Source organism: Ambystoma mexicanum, chromosome 14 (assembly GCF_040938575.1).
Source record: "Ambystoma mexicanum isolate Mex_15411 chromosome 14, UKY_AmexF1_1, whole genome shotgun sequence".
Classification (NCBI taxonomy): Eukaryota; Metazoa; Chordata; class Amphibia; order Caudata; family Ambystomatidae; genus Ambystoma; species Ambystoma mexicanum.
Window position 1 is genome coordinate 309,015,638 of NC_090940.1, and position 14,492 is coordinate 309,030,129.

Sequence of the window (14,492 nt, forward strand, 5' to 3'; positions counted from 1 at the left end):
CCTCGTTTGCCGTCTGCGAAGAGCGCACCGCTCCAAACACGAGGAAATTTTGCTGCGCTGCTGCAGAATGTTTCGAGACACGTTCCCTTGCCGGATCCTGCGCTGGGCAGGAGTTCTGCATGCAAGCAGCATCTACAGTTCAGGAAAGCACTTCTATAACTACAAGTAACGATTTTACATCGAAAGAAATGCCTAAACAGTTTGAAGGCAGCACCAGCAATGCAAGGAAGCGCTGCAACATTCCAAATATAACCTACAAGCAGCATTAGCACCCAGGCCTGAACAAGAAGAAGGCAGTGACTTCATACAGCAAACATGGCTGAGTGCAGTAAGCAACTGCTACCCCATAAAGTGCCTACCCCATCCCACCTCCACAGAGGATGTGGCATTCAGCCTGCTCTATTCAGGTACCCAGGCACAGATATATTAAGCATGAGTGGGGGAAGCCAGAACCAAGTGTTTTTCCGAAGAGGAATTCGACCTTACTCTTAGTTTGAAAAGAGTCTTGGGAGACCCCTTGGTCAAAGCAGTGTTGCAGGGGGTGCGTCTGCTCCAGGATAGGCTAGAGGCCCTGGAGTACTTGAACGGAGACAGCCTTAAGAAGAAAGGACCTAAGGTGATCACCAGCACATCCTCTGAGCAGATTATTAGCAAGGCTACAGATAAGGGGAGAGAGCAGACCCGTAAACAAAAGTGCATCGACTCATGTCAAGGAGGGAAAAAGAAAGCATCCTGAGGCTGTCTGTGCATTGGAGAAGCGAAGCGGAAAGATGCTTTCATACTGTGCTCGACCGTGCTGAGCCTCCAACCCCCTTTCCAGGGGTGCAAAACAGAGAAGATGGAGACTCGTCATCAGAGTCCATAGAATCCAACTCTAGATCCTCCCAAAAGTTAAAGAATGGGTAGAGGAAATGCAAAGAGAAGCGTTTGGAGGATCCCAAAGAAGAGTTGATGGGTATGTTTGACTCCGAGTCAATAGTACATCCGAGGTCAAATGACTGGCTAACATCACAGAGGGTGACGACATATATGACACAGGCTACTCAAGCCTATCAAGAAAGAAGTGACTGCGGATGCGCTTAGAATGTCCCAGGTCGGAGATGCCTGGGAAAAAAGTAGCACAAACTCTGGAATTACACCTGAAAATTATAACATTAATTTCCAAAGCCTTCAGGAACCTCTTAACAGGCATGTACCAAGCCTGGAACGGCTGCCAGGAGAAGGTCTTGGACACGACAGGCCCCATAGCTAAGTTTATGGCCTTGGCGGAAAGGGCCAGAGATACCGGGGAGCCGGTGGATACCTACGTCCTAGCCAACTGGGTGCAAAGAGTGGTGTGCCTCCTTAGGAATGCAAATTGTGCCCGGTCGTCCAAGAGAAGAGGTCTACTGCTAAAAATCGATTCGAAACTGGGAGGACTGGTGTCCTATGAGGCAGGCGAGGCCACCCAGGGATGATTATTTGGCGAAGCATTCACAAAAGAGATGGGGACATTCGTGGGCACGTATTCAGCCCTTGAGAAAGCCCAAACTTCCATTAAAAAGATATTCCTGTCAAGAGTTTTTGCCGGGACCGGTCGCAATAGAGGTTGTGTGTCAGGTCACTTCCACTCGCAGAAAAGGCCTCAAAAACCAAGAGCTCATTACTAGGAATCGCAGAAACTGGACGTGTTCTTCCCGGCATGCGGGCACAGCAACAGATGGCGCAGAGGGCATGGCTATTGCCTCCACCCAAGTACACAATCGGGCGATAACCGACACTGTTCCACTTACAAAATTGGAAACTGCTTTCAAGCAATGCATGGCTGCTACAGACAATGACTTTCAGCAAGAGTTTGTGGCACTGCCAGTGCAACGAGCCAGGCCGAGACTGTTGGCACTGGTGCGCGAGGAGTGTGATCCTCTAGAAATGGAACATGTTCCTAGTGCACAGGAAAGAGAAAGTAAGAACGGTCATAAACCTGAAGGAACTCAATGGGTGGCTGGTTTACAGGCACTTCAAGATGGAAGGAGTGCACCTCCTCCAGGGCATCCTCCAAAAAGGGGACTGGTTGGTGAAGTTGGACCTGAAAGACGCCTACCTGACTATCCCAATTGCCAGAGAGCACAAGTACCTAGTCCTCCTATGGGCTTCCTGTGGGATGATCAGGTATGGAAATTCAAATACATTCTGTTCTGGGTTACCTCGGCACCCCCTGGGCCTTCACAAAAGTCATCAGGCTGGTTGCGGCGGCCATGAGAGAAAGAGGCATCTGGATGATGGTTTACTTAGATGACATTCTTATGCTGGCAGAACACAAGCAAGTCTTCGTCTGCAAGCAAGTTTTTCTGCAAGCGTGGTCGGGCAAAGTACACTACGCCTTTCCCCCGCTTCATGATGATAGCGAGAGAGTCAGCAAAACCTGGGAGAGAAAAGGCAGAAGTTGTCATAGTAGCCCCGAAATGGAGGTCGTAAGCGTGGTTTCCAGTTCTAATGGAACATTCTGTGGATTTCCCGCAAGCGCTTTCTCTCTGGGACGATCTCCTGGTGGACCCGTCGGGGAACTATAATCCTCTGATGAGGACAGGCCAACCACCTCTGCTTGCGTGCAAGGTTTCTGGAGCAGATGGAGTCTGCCAGGCATTTCAAGACCAGCTGCAGAATGTATCAAACAATCCTGGGCCCCCTCTATGCTCAAAGGTTATGAGGCGACTTGGAGGAGATGGCGCCTATGGTGCGACCAGTGCAACTTTCATCCAGTTTCTGCCCCTCTAGTGCAAGTACTCCACTTTATAGCTTCCCTAGCCAGAGGGGGAGAAGCTTTTTGGATGGTGGGTGTTTACAGGTCGGCGATCTTGGCAGGACACGACCCAGCAGATCGAGCCCGACAGGGGAACACCCAGCGGTAGCGCGGCTAATGTAACGGGTTAAGGTTAGCGCGCCCCACCATTCCTAAGTGTGCGCATCTATGGGACATCAAGGCTGTCTTGCGATCCAACCTGGAGGGGCCACCTAACTAGGATTTATCTGAGCAGCAGCTGTCACGGAAGCTAGCGATGCTGCTCTGTCTGGTGTCATGTAGGAGGGTGTTGAAGCAGACAGGACTCCTTCAGACTGGATGGAGTGACTTTCTCCATCGCAAAAAGGACTAAGTGCAACTCAGCGGTTATCTGATATCCCTATTTGCTGTGCGTGGTGAACTGTATCAAAGAATATGAAGTGAGGACGGACGAAGTGAGGCCGTCTGGTGTGTCTCAACTGCTTATCATTTCTACTCGGGGTCATCTTTGACTCCACCCTTTCCTTCTCCGCCCACATCTCTGAGGTCTCTAAAAAGTCAAACTTCCTACTGCACCTCCTCAGAGGTACTCTGCCTTTCCTCTCCTTCCCCCAGAAGCTCATGGTATCCCAAGCTCTGGTTCTCTCTAGGTTGGACTTTTGTAATAGCCTCTTTCTAAATCTACCTGCCTCTACTCATCGCCCTCTGCAACTAATCCAGAACAGGACTGCAAGACTTGTCCTTGGCCTCAAGCCCTGGGATCGTATCTATCCAGCTCTGAAATCTCTCCATTGGCTCCCAGTGGATGCAAGGATTAAATTCAAAACCCTCTGCATTGTCCACAAGGCTTTCTGGGGCCTGGGTCCAAAATACCTTCAGCTATCCCTCTGCAAATACCTCCCCTCTCAAGCTCATTCGCTCCTCTACCTCTATCTCCCTCAGTGTCAGTCGCTTTTCAAAGAAACGAGCTGGGGGTAGATCTCTGTATTTGGCTGCAGCCTCCCTCTGGAACAGCCTCCCCTGCCACTCTAAAACTTGAGGAGAACCATCTCTGGCAGCTCAAGACCTTCCTCTTTTCTTCTGCCTTCGCTCCCCCCTCCCCTGCTGATCTGTTCTCTTGGCACAGTGCACCTGGCCACCCTCTGTCCTCCGGGCCCAGGTACCTGCTCACCCTGCCACCCTCCCGCACTGCCTCCGGGCCACCTCTTGCACTGGGGTCTGTATCTGTACCCATACACCCCCCCCTTTTTCTTCCTGCACTTATCAGACCTACCCTGTCTGCTGCCTTAAACCTAGCACTTGCAAATTGCTGGCTGCACTACCACTGTTTGTTGCCTTTATTATTTATTTATTATTTATTTATTATTATTTATCTGTTTCTCCTGTGCTTCGCACTTTCCACTTCTCCCCCGCTTTCATGCACTTGCACGTTCTCAATGTCACTGGGCCTAGTAAGATCGCTGTTTTGTTGTCCCCTGTTCCCCTCCCTTGCCTTGTCGCGTTCTGAAACACTTGTGTACTAGCGCGATAGAAATAAAATATCAATATCAGTGCACAGAAAGCCATTCAAGGCGGTAGCAGCAGCATCCATAGCCTGCTGGGTGTGAGAAATCATGTCTTTAGCGGGCATAGATGTGACGCAATTCGGAGCACTTTGTTAGTGTCCATGGCTTCCAATGCACTCTACGTAGGAACCAGCCAACGGAATACAAACATATTACAAGCAATCCAAAATAACGCCATTAGAGCAGCGCTGAATGTCCCCAGAAATCAGCATATATCAGATACCAGACATAGCCTACACTGGCTACCGGTTAAGCAAAGAATTGCTCTCAAATCCCTATCACGTACACATAAGTGCCTTGCAAACTGTGCACCTATCTACCTATCTAACTTATTCATGCGCAACATGACTGACAGTCCACACAGAATGGCCCAAGCTCACTGCCTCGTGGTACCGAGGTTCAAATTACAGAGGCCTAGAGGCAGCAGCTGTCTGGTGCTTGCAGCAAAGCTTTGGAACTCTCTACCTAGGCCACTCTGAACTGTACCATCCTTCCACTCATTCAAAAACAAAGCCAAAACTTGGCTCGCAACACAGGATAATTAGACATCATGATCATGTCTAACACATTTGTAAATAATACATTGTACTATGGATACTATACCTCTTGCCATGTATATACCTTCTCTCGTACTTTTTTGACTATTATTATTTGGGTATATATCTCAAATTGCCTGTTTTTTCTCATATGTTACAATGTGTAATTTATGCAAATGTAACCTAAGAAGTGCAACTGTTACCTTAAGAAATGCACCCAGTTGCCTGCAGTCTCGGCGCGCTATACAAACAAAGCAAATACAAAATACAAATACATAGTTTTTGGAGCCAGCGTAAGTCTTCAAGAAAAACGCCTGAACTAAACCTAAAGCTAAGATGGGAGCAAGCTACGACCAGCAAATAATAATAATAAGGCAGTCTTAGTAGCGTCTTGTCAAATAAAAAGGGCCTATACTAAAAATCCTATTGCCAATCCTTATCACTAAGTTACAAAAAAGAGTGTTGGATAATGTTCAACAGAAAAGAAAGAAGTATCACAAAATAAGTAAGGATGGCATGGCTGGCTCTCCTTTCCCCACGTTTCAAGCAAAGGACAAGGCGGAACTCCTGAGCACAGCACACTCCTGGACCTATCCAGCACAAAGTTCACAGTTCCAGTTCAACGATATTAGAACCTTCAAGGGCCAAGTCTCTTCCCTCAAAGTGTCTTGCCTTAGAAGGCCTGCTGAACCAAAAACAACAAACAAACAAAACTTCCATCAGTAATCTTGTACCTTTGGGCGATTTTCTCTTCGTCCCTAGGATCTCCCTCCACTGGGCTCGGATCCTCCTTGCAAAGTGGGCATCCCTCTGTTGGGTTCACTGCAGCGTTCTTTAACACAGTTCATGAAATTTCAACACTGTTCACGATTTGCTTATTTTCATCAGAAAGCATGGATTCCCTTCTCTAAGCTTTCTTTCGGCATCCCTCTGTCAGGTTCACACTTGCCTTATTTCACTGTTCACAATCTTCTCAGAAAGCGGGATCCCCTTCCCCTACCTTTCTCTGAACCATGAGTCACAGACTTTCGATTGTATGTGACCTTTATAGGACCACTCTGACATCTCACGTTACCCTTTCCTAGGGCCTTCTGGTACTTGCAGTTTTCAACACAAAAGGGGCCAGCGAGAGTCCTTCAACTGAGCACTCCTACGGCGCCTGACCACTCTGCAGCTGGCCCTTCTCTAGGCTTAAACAAAAGTTTGAATACACACAAGTTCTTTATTTCAGGTTGCTGCATTCATCAAATGTTGACACTTGCAACCTTGGGTTCAACATACGTCGGTTTGCTATCAGCTTCCTCCGACTCACCGGCTGTGTTAAACCCGGTGTGGTCTTGCCTCTGGAGTCAAGGACAATGCCATGGTAGCCAACATGCCTCCCTGCCTGTGCTATCCATGCAGTAGACCCTCATGCACCATTAACATCTGCTCCTCCACACACACCAGCTGTAACTCCCAGTCTTATGATTTCCCCTTTTGGAGGATTTGCGGGTCTGTGTTGAAAAGGGCAAGGGTATTTCCCACTTTGTTGTCCTTCCAGGTCTCGCTCCCTTTCTCCTCCGTTTACACAGTGTGCTTTCGTGCTCCACCTTTTATCCCTGCGGGGAAGGTAAAGGGCTGTCAGGTGTGTGTGGTTATTATCAATTGCCTGACTCTGCCTGACCTGTTTGTTGAGACATGTCAGGTAAACTGCTCTGGTGTTAGTCAGTTGTCTGTTACAGTGTAAGAAAGTTGTTGTGTCAGAAAAGGGGTCAGGGGTAGAGCATCTAAATATCCTACAGAGTAGGATGGGGAAAAGGTGTTATAGGGAATGGGGTCCCACATCTCGTACATCAGTGTCCCACTTCCACTCCCCAAAGACACCTCGCCCAGGTGATCCTCCCCCACTGGTCCACCCCCAGCAACTGGATGCAATAGCGATGGCTGTGTCCTGGCCACCTGGACGGCCGATCACCAGGGACCAGCTGGTGAGACACCTTCAGGTTTCTCACAACAAGCATAATGCTTGCCTCCGGTCTTGATATAGAATGAAGATTACCTCTGCTGTAAAGCAGGGAGTATTGATTCTATTAAAGACACAGAGACGAGCGTTATCCTACCCAGCGACGCAAAGTGCTAGTGTTCTGTTTTTAAAATGATGTGTAGCATTTGCATTTGGTATATTGCATCATGTGACCCTCCCTAACGCATGTCTTCTTCGATATGTGATGGCCAGAAGACTGGCTGAGAACTTGAGTACAGGGGTGGTGCAGTTTCGCAGTAGGAGTGTCCAAATTTGGCCTTGAGAGGACCCCTTGTTGAAGTGTTCTGGTTGCAGGCGGCCAAGGGCGGTATGTTTTCTTTTTCCATTTGGAGTTTGTAGGTCGTTGTATGTCGGTGGAAGGCATCAAAGAGGAGGAAAGGACCTGTGCAAGGAGTGGCTCTTGGGAGAGGATATGCACATGGGCCTACCAGAGACACTGGGGTTCATGGAAAAGTTTTTGGGATATTTTCCGTTTTGAAATTTTGAAGGGAAAAAAACATATATATTCACTGAAAAAACTTTGTTAAAGGGACGTTATGGTTAGTTGCACTAATAAAAAACCTATGAAATTCAATGAAAAAACATTGTTAAGGGACGTTATGGTTACAAGTAAAACCAAGTTTAAGTGGTACGTAGCAGGTGCACAACTTGAAAAAGTTGACTCAATCGGGTATTTGGGTATCATGTTCAACAAATCACTGCAAGAATGGCAATGGACCTAAGACCTAAAAACGAGAATGAAAAACCTAGCCTTACAAGAAATGAAAATACACGCTTCCTATGGTAAATTTACTGCAAAACCAATCATCCTGTTTTATTGACAAAAGGTGATGGCGACAATAACATTTGGCAGTGAGGCCGATTTTAACATCGGCCGACCCAATTGGGAAGCGTTAGAAGGCCAATTCTGGCAGAAAGTGCTGCGCCGACCACGAGGCGTACCCATTACATCAATTAGATATGAACTTGGTTTGCAATCTCTATATTCTGTAGTCCTCTGGAAGTCGATCACAATGTGGAGAAAAATGAAGCTAGTGCCAGCAGCATTGCCGTATCAGGTTCTGGCTCCCCAACTGAAAAATCTGGATAGAGGGCTACTTAAAAGATGGACTATGAAAATACAAGAACAATTAGAAGCTGTTCATATTGACACAGAAACTCTTCTAAAAAAACCTGTGCGCAGCAAAGAAAAAAGGGTTAGCTAGTGACATATAACAAAAGATGTGAATACGTGACAAACTTAAACCTGGGTGGTGAAGCTAAAGCTTTGAATATCTTCCTGAAGTATCTAGAAAAATGTACGTCTAGATACTAATTTTTGCAATTACGATTTAAATGTATACGCAACAAAGCAAATGCTGGTCTTAAAAGATCAATTAGAGACGGGCAACAACCAATGTCGTTATTGCGAAAGGGCGGTGGAGTAACTTAAACATCTGGGTGCCGAATGTGAAGAGCTGGCAATCCGAAGAAGCCAGTTCCTCTGCAAATTTTCCCCTCACCAAACTTTGCAAAGTTTGGTGAGGTTTGGTCCAGGGGGGGCAAAGTTATAGGGTGGCCCCAAAACTTATTTTTTTCCCATAGACATAATGGGAAAAAACTTTGCTCAAGCCTACAGCCCAAACCGCTGGACGGATTTACACCAAATTTGCTGCAGGAGCGGCGGCTTGGTCCCAAAAGTGTGCTTTTTTTATTTGGTGTAAATCCATCCGGTAGTTTTTTTTTAAATGTCAAAAATGTAAGTGAAAACAATTAGTGATATCTGTGTCCGCTTCGTGGACAAACTTCCCTGTTCGCTCCGTGGACAGGACAGGGATTGGGCAAGCGGCTTGCGTGATGTCCGCGGACATGTGACGTGCTCTCCCATTGGCTGCGGTGAAGCGTGCAGTGCTTCGTATTTTGAAAGACGCCCGCCCTCTTTGTTTATTGTTTGCATGAGAGCCAAGGAGCGGGATCTGCCGCCTGCATAGTAAGCTCATTCCCCGTGTCTTCCTCCCGTTCATCCCCACCCCCTGCTCATGCCCCGTGTCTCCCCTGTTCCCCCCCACCCCCCGCTCATGCCCCGTGTCTCCCTCACGATCCCCCCCACCCCCGCTCATGCCCGTGTCTTCCTCCCGTTCTCCCGCACCCCCGCTCATGCTCTGTGTCTTCCTCCCGTTCTCCCCCCCGCTCATGCCCCGTGTCTTCCTCTTGTTCCCCCCACCCCTGCTCATGCCCCGTGTCTTCCTCCCGTTCTCCCCCACACCCCGCTCATGCTCCGTGTCCTCCTCCCGTTCCCCCCACCCCCGCTCATGCCCCGTGTCTCCCTCCTTTTCTCCCCCACCCCCCGCTCATGTCCCGTGTCTCCCCGGTTCCCCCCACCCCCTGCTCATGCCCCATGTCTCCCTCCTTTTCCCCCACCCCCCGCTCATGCCCCGTGTCTCCCCTGTTACCCCCACCCCCCGCTCATGCCCTGTGTCTCACTCCTTTTCCCCCCCACCCTCGCTCATGCCCCTTGTCTCCCTTGTTCCACCCCCACCCCCCGCTCATGCCCCGTGTCTCCCTCCCGTTTCCCCCACCCCCCGCTCATGTCCCATGCCTCCCCTTTTCCCCCCACCCCCCGTTCATGCCCCGTGTCTACCTCCTTTCCCCCCACCCCCCGCTCATGCCCCATGTCTCCCCTTTTCCCCCACTCCCGCTCATGCCCCTTCTCCCTCCTTTTCCCCCCACCCCCCGCTCATGCCCCTTGTCTCCCCTGTTCCCTCCCACCCCCCGCTCATGCCCCGTATCTCCCTCACGTTCCTCCCTACCCCACGCTCATGCCCTGTGTCTCCCCTGTTCCCCCCCGCTCATGCCCTGCGTCTCCCTCCTTTCCCCGCCACCCCCCGCTCATGCCCTGTGACTCCCCTGTTCCCCCCACCCCTGCTCATGCCCCATGTCTCCCTCCCGTTCCCCCCACCCCCTGCTCATGCCCCGTCTCTCCCCTGCTCCCCCCCACCCCCCGCTCATGCCCCGTGTCTCCCCTGTTCCCCCCCACCCCCGCTCATGCCCCATGTCTCCTTCCCGTTTCCCCCGCTCATGCCCCATGTCTCCCCTGGTCCCCCCACTTCGCGCTCATGCCCCGTGTCTCCCCTGTTCCCCCCACCCCCGCTCATGCCCCGTGTCTCCCTCCTTTCCCCCCAACCCCCGCTCATGCCCCGTGCCCCCCTGTTCCCTCCACCCCCGCTCATGCCCCGTGTCTCCCTCCTTCTCCTCCCTACCCCCCACTCATGCCCTGTGTCTACCTCCCGTTCCCCCCACCCCCGCTCATGCCCCGTGTCTCCCTCCCGTTTCCCCCACCCCCCGCTCATGCCCCGTGCCTCCCCTCTTCCCCCCACCCCCAGTTCATGCCCGTGTCTACCTCCTTTCCCCCACCCCCGCTCATGCCCCATGTCTCCCCTTTTCCCCCACCCCCCGCTCATGCCCCGTCTCCCTCCTTTTCCCCCCACCCCCCGCTCATGCCCCTTGTCTCCCCTGTTCCCTCCCACCCCCCGCTCATGCCCCGTGTCTCCCTCACGTTCCTCCCTACCCCACGCTCATGCCCCGTGTCTCCCCTGTTCCCCCCGCTCATGCCCTGTGTCTCCCTCCTTTTCCCCCCACCCCCGCTCATGCCCTGTCTCCCCTGTTCCCCCCCACCCCCGCTCATGCCCCATGTCTCCCTCCCGTTCCCCCACCCCCTGCTCATGCCCCGTGTCTCCCCTGTTCCCCCCCACCCCCGCTCATGCCCCATGTCTCCCCTGTTCCCCCCCACCCCCGCTCATGCCCCATGTCTCCCTCCCGTTCCCCCCGCTCATGCCCCGTGTCTCCCCTGGTCCCCCCACCCCCCGCTCATGCCCCGTGTCTACCTCCCATTCACCCCCACCTCCCGCTCATGCCCCGTGTCTCCCCTGTTCCCCCCACCCCCCCGCTCATGCCCCGTGTCTCCCTCCTTTCCCCCACAACCCCCGCTCATGCCCCGTGCCCCCCTGTTCCCTCCACCCCTGCTCATGCCCCGTGTCTCCCTCCTTCTCCCCCCCACCCCCCACTCATGCCCTGTGTCTACCTCCCGTTCCCCCTCCCCCCGCTCATGCCCTTGTCTCCCCTGTTCCCCCCACCCCCCCGCTCATGCCCCGTGTCTCTCTAGTTCTCCCACCCCCTGCTCATGCCCCGTGTCTCCCTCCTTTTCCCCCACCCCCGCTCATGCCCCATGTCTCCCCTGTTCTCCCCACCCTCACTCATGCCCCGTGTCTCCCCTGTTCCCCCCACCCCCGCTCATGCCCCGTATCTACCTCCCATTCCCCCCACCCCATGCCCCGTGTCTCCCCTGTTCCCCCCACCCCCTGCTCATGCCCCGTGTCTCCCCTGTTCCCCCCCACCCCTGCTCATGCCCCATGTCTGCCTCCTTTTCCCCCCACCCCCCGCTCATGCCCCGTGTCTCCCCTGTTCACCCCCACCCCCCGCTCATGCCCTGTGTCTCCCTCCTTTTCCCCCATCCACCGCTCATTCCCCGTGTCTCCCTTCCGTCCCCCCACCCCCCGTTCATGCCCCGTGTCTACCTCCTGTTACCCCCCACCCCCCGCTCATGCCCCATGTCTCCCTCCCGTTCCCCCCCACTCATGCCCCGTGTCTCCCCAGGTCCCCCCACCTCCCGCTCATGCCCCGTGTCTCCCCTGTTCCTCCCCCGTTCATGCCCCGTGTCTACCACCTTTCCCCCACCCCCCGCTCATGCCCCGTCTCCCTCCTTTTCCCCCCACCCCCTGCTCATGCCCCTTGTCTCCCCTGTGCCCTCCCACCCCCCGCTCATGCCCCGTGTCTCCCTCACGTTCCTCCCTACCCCATGCTCATGCCCCGTGTCTCCCCTGTTCCCCCCGCTCATGCCGTGTCTCCCTCCTTTGCCCCCCACTCCCCGCTCATGCCCTGTGTCTCCCCTGTTCCCCCCACCCCCGCTCATGCCCCATGTCTCCCTCCCGTTCCCCCCACCCCCTGCTCATGCCCCGTGTCTCCCCTGTTCCCCCCACCCCCCGCTCATGCCCCGTGTCTCCCCTATTCCCCCCATCCCCGCTCATGTCCCATGTCTCCCTCCCGTTCCCCCCGCTCATGCCCCGTCTCCCTCCTTTTCCCCCACCCACCGCTCATGCTCCGTGTCTCCCTTCCATCCCCCCACCCCCCGTTCATGCCCCGTGTCTCCCCTGTTCCCCCCCACCCCCCGCTCCTGCCCCATGTCTCCCTCCCGTTCCCCCCCACTCATGCCCCGTGTCTCCCCTGGTCCCCCCACCCCCAGCTCATGCCCCGTGTCTACCTCCCATTCACCCCCACCTCCTGCTCATGCCCCGTGTCTTCCCTGTTCCCCCCCACCCCCCGCTCATGCCCCGTGTCTCCCTCCTTCCCCCCCAACCCCCGCTCATGCCCCGTGTCCCCCGTTCCCTCCACCCCCGCTCATGCCCGTGTCTCCCTCCTTTTCCCCCCCACACCCCCACTCAAGCCCTGTGTCTACCTCCCATTCCCCCTCACCCCCACTCATGCCCAGTGTCTCTCTCTAGTTCCCCCACCCCCTGCTCATGCCCCGTGTCTCCCTCCTTTTCCCCCCACCCCCGCTCATGCCCCATGTCTCCCCTGTTCTCCCCACCCCCCCGCTCATGCCCCGTGTCTCTCTCTAGTTCCCCCACCCCCTGCTCATGCCCCGTGTCTCCCTCCTTTTCCCCCACCCCCGCTCATGCCCCATGTCTCCCCTGTTCTCTCCACCCCCCGCTCATGCCCCGTGTCTCCCCTGTTCCCCCCACCCCCTGCTCATGCCCGTGTCTCCCTCCCGTTCCCCCCCAACCCCGCGCTCATGCCCCGTGTCTCCCCTGTTCCCCCCCACCCCCTGCTCATGCCCCGTATCTACCTCCCATTCCCCCCACCCCACGCTCATGCCCCATGTCTCCCCTGTTCCCCCCACCCCGTGCATGCCCCGTGTGTCCCCTGTTCCCCCCCACCCCGCCCCGTGTCTCCCCTGTTCCCCCCACCCCTGCCCCCTGTCTGCCTCCTTTTCCCCCCACTCATGCCGCGTGTCTCCCCTGTTCCCCCCATCTCCCACTCATGCCCCGTGTCTCCCTCCTTTTCCCCCACCCCCGCTCATGTCCGTGTCTCCCTCCTTCCCCCCCGCTCATGCCCCGTGTCTCCCTGCTTTCCTCCCCACCCCCCGCTCATGCCCCGTGTCTCCCTCCTTTTCCTCCCCACCCCCGCTCATGCCCCTTGTCTCCCCTGTTCCCTCCCCACCCCCCGCTCATGCCCCATGTCTCCCTCCCGGTCCCCCCCCACCTGTCAAGTTGGCCCGACTCGTGATCAGGAGGCCTGGTGGGAGAACTCGAAGTGTAGCCGTTGAGTTCTTCCTACCAATGTGTCCCTTTGTATTTCTAAGGAAAATTACAAAGGAACCAATTAGTCGAAAGATGGTTCTACTGTTGCAGCTGGAGATGGAGACAGAAGCCGTGGAGCGTAGAAAAGCAGCTGATCAAGGAAACCGTAATGATGGCGGATGTACACTGAGAATAGAGGCTGTAGGGGTTAAACCAGATATCAGAAAACTAAGCGTATAGAGCGGAACACAAACAATTTCAGAGAAGGAAAAAAAAAAACGATAATCAGGAATCAGGTAATAGGCAGTGAAAACTTACCAATGGTAGACAAGGAAAAGATCCTACTGAGCAAACTCTGCAAACCCAACCTATCCTTAACTCACGACGAAACGAGGACGCCTAGACGGAGTTTGGCAGTCTCAAGTCCACAGACTATCCCGTCGAAACGAGGACGCCTAATGACCTGAGCGCCAGGAATCAGTCTCTAGTTCGTTGCGCTCTTCTTTTCGGGCATGCAGATCTGCTCAGGTAGGTGATGAATAGTGCCACAGTGTAAACAGTTGTTCCTTAATCCGGCGTGTTGAGTCCGAAATGTAAAAGGACTTTGCTGGGAAGCCGGTGCAAACAGTAGAGGTAGAGCAGGTCCAATAACGTTCCGGGGTTCGGCAGCGTGCGGACAGATATGCAGAGATTAGAATCAGCAGGCAAGGCAGGTCAAATAGCGTTCCAGGGTTCGGCAGCGTGCGGACAGATATGCAGATTAGAATCAGCAGGCAAGGCAGGTCAAATAGCGTTCCGGAGTCTGGCAACGTGGAAGCAGTTCAGGAAGTAACAAACAGTAAACAGACAAGGAAGCAAGAGTTCAAGAAACACAGACTGCGGTCCAAAAGCAAAGCCAGGAAAGGATAACCGCAGTCAAAGGGAACAAGACGTGAGTTCAGGGGCTGTCAGCGATTTTGACGAAAACCAGAAGCAGCGAGTGCAGCTACCCGGAAGCGTTATAACTGGTAGCCGCAAACTTGATTGGCCCCTCCTCTTCCTTGCAGTGTGATAGTTTGTTTGTGGAGAGGACGCCATAGTCGCCATGGCAGCACGGGTTCGGAAAGGGTGTTTTGGCTTTTTATCAAAGGAACGGAGTTTCTTTGAAACGGGTAAGGGCTGTCGTCGAATACTTTGGGTTGGATGTTTTGCGGTGATCTTGACACCACCCCCCACTCATGCCCTGTGTCTCCCCTGTTCCCCCACCCCCCGCTCATGCCTCGTGTCTCCCCT

The 14,492-nt window shown here is 54.0% G+C and overlaps 1 protein-coding gene across 2 annotated transcripts in view; it reads left to right on the forward strand.

The window, feature by feature from the left end:
• Positions 1-14,492, forward strand: part of GPR68 (G protein-coupled receptor 68) — a 462,761-nt gene that overhangs the window by 114,517 nt on the left and 333,752 nt on the right. The window lies entirely within an intron of this gene.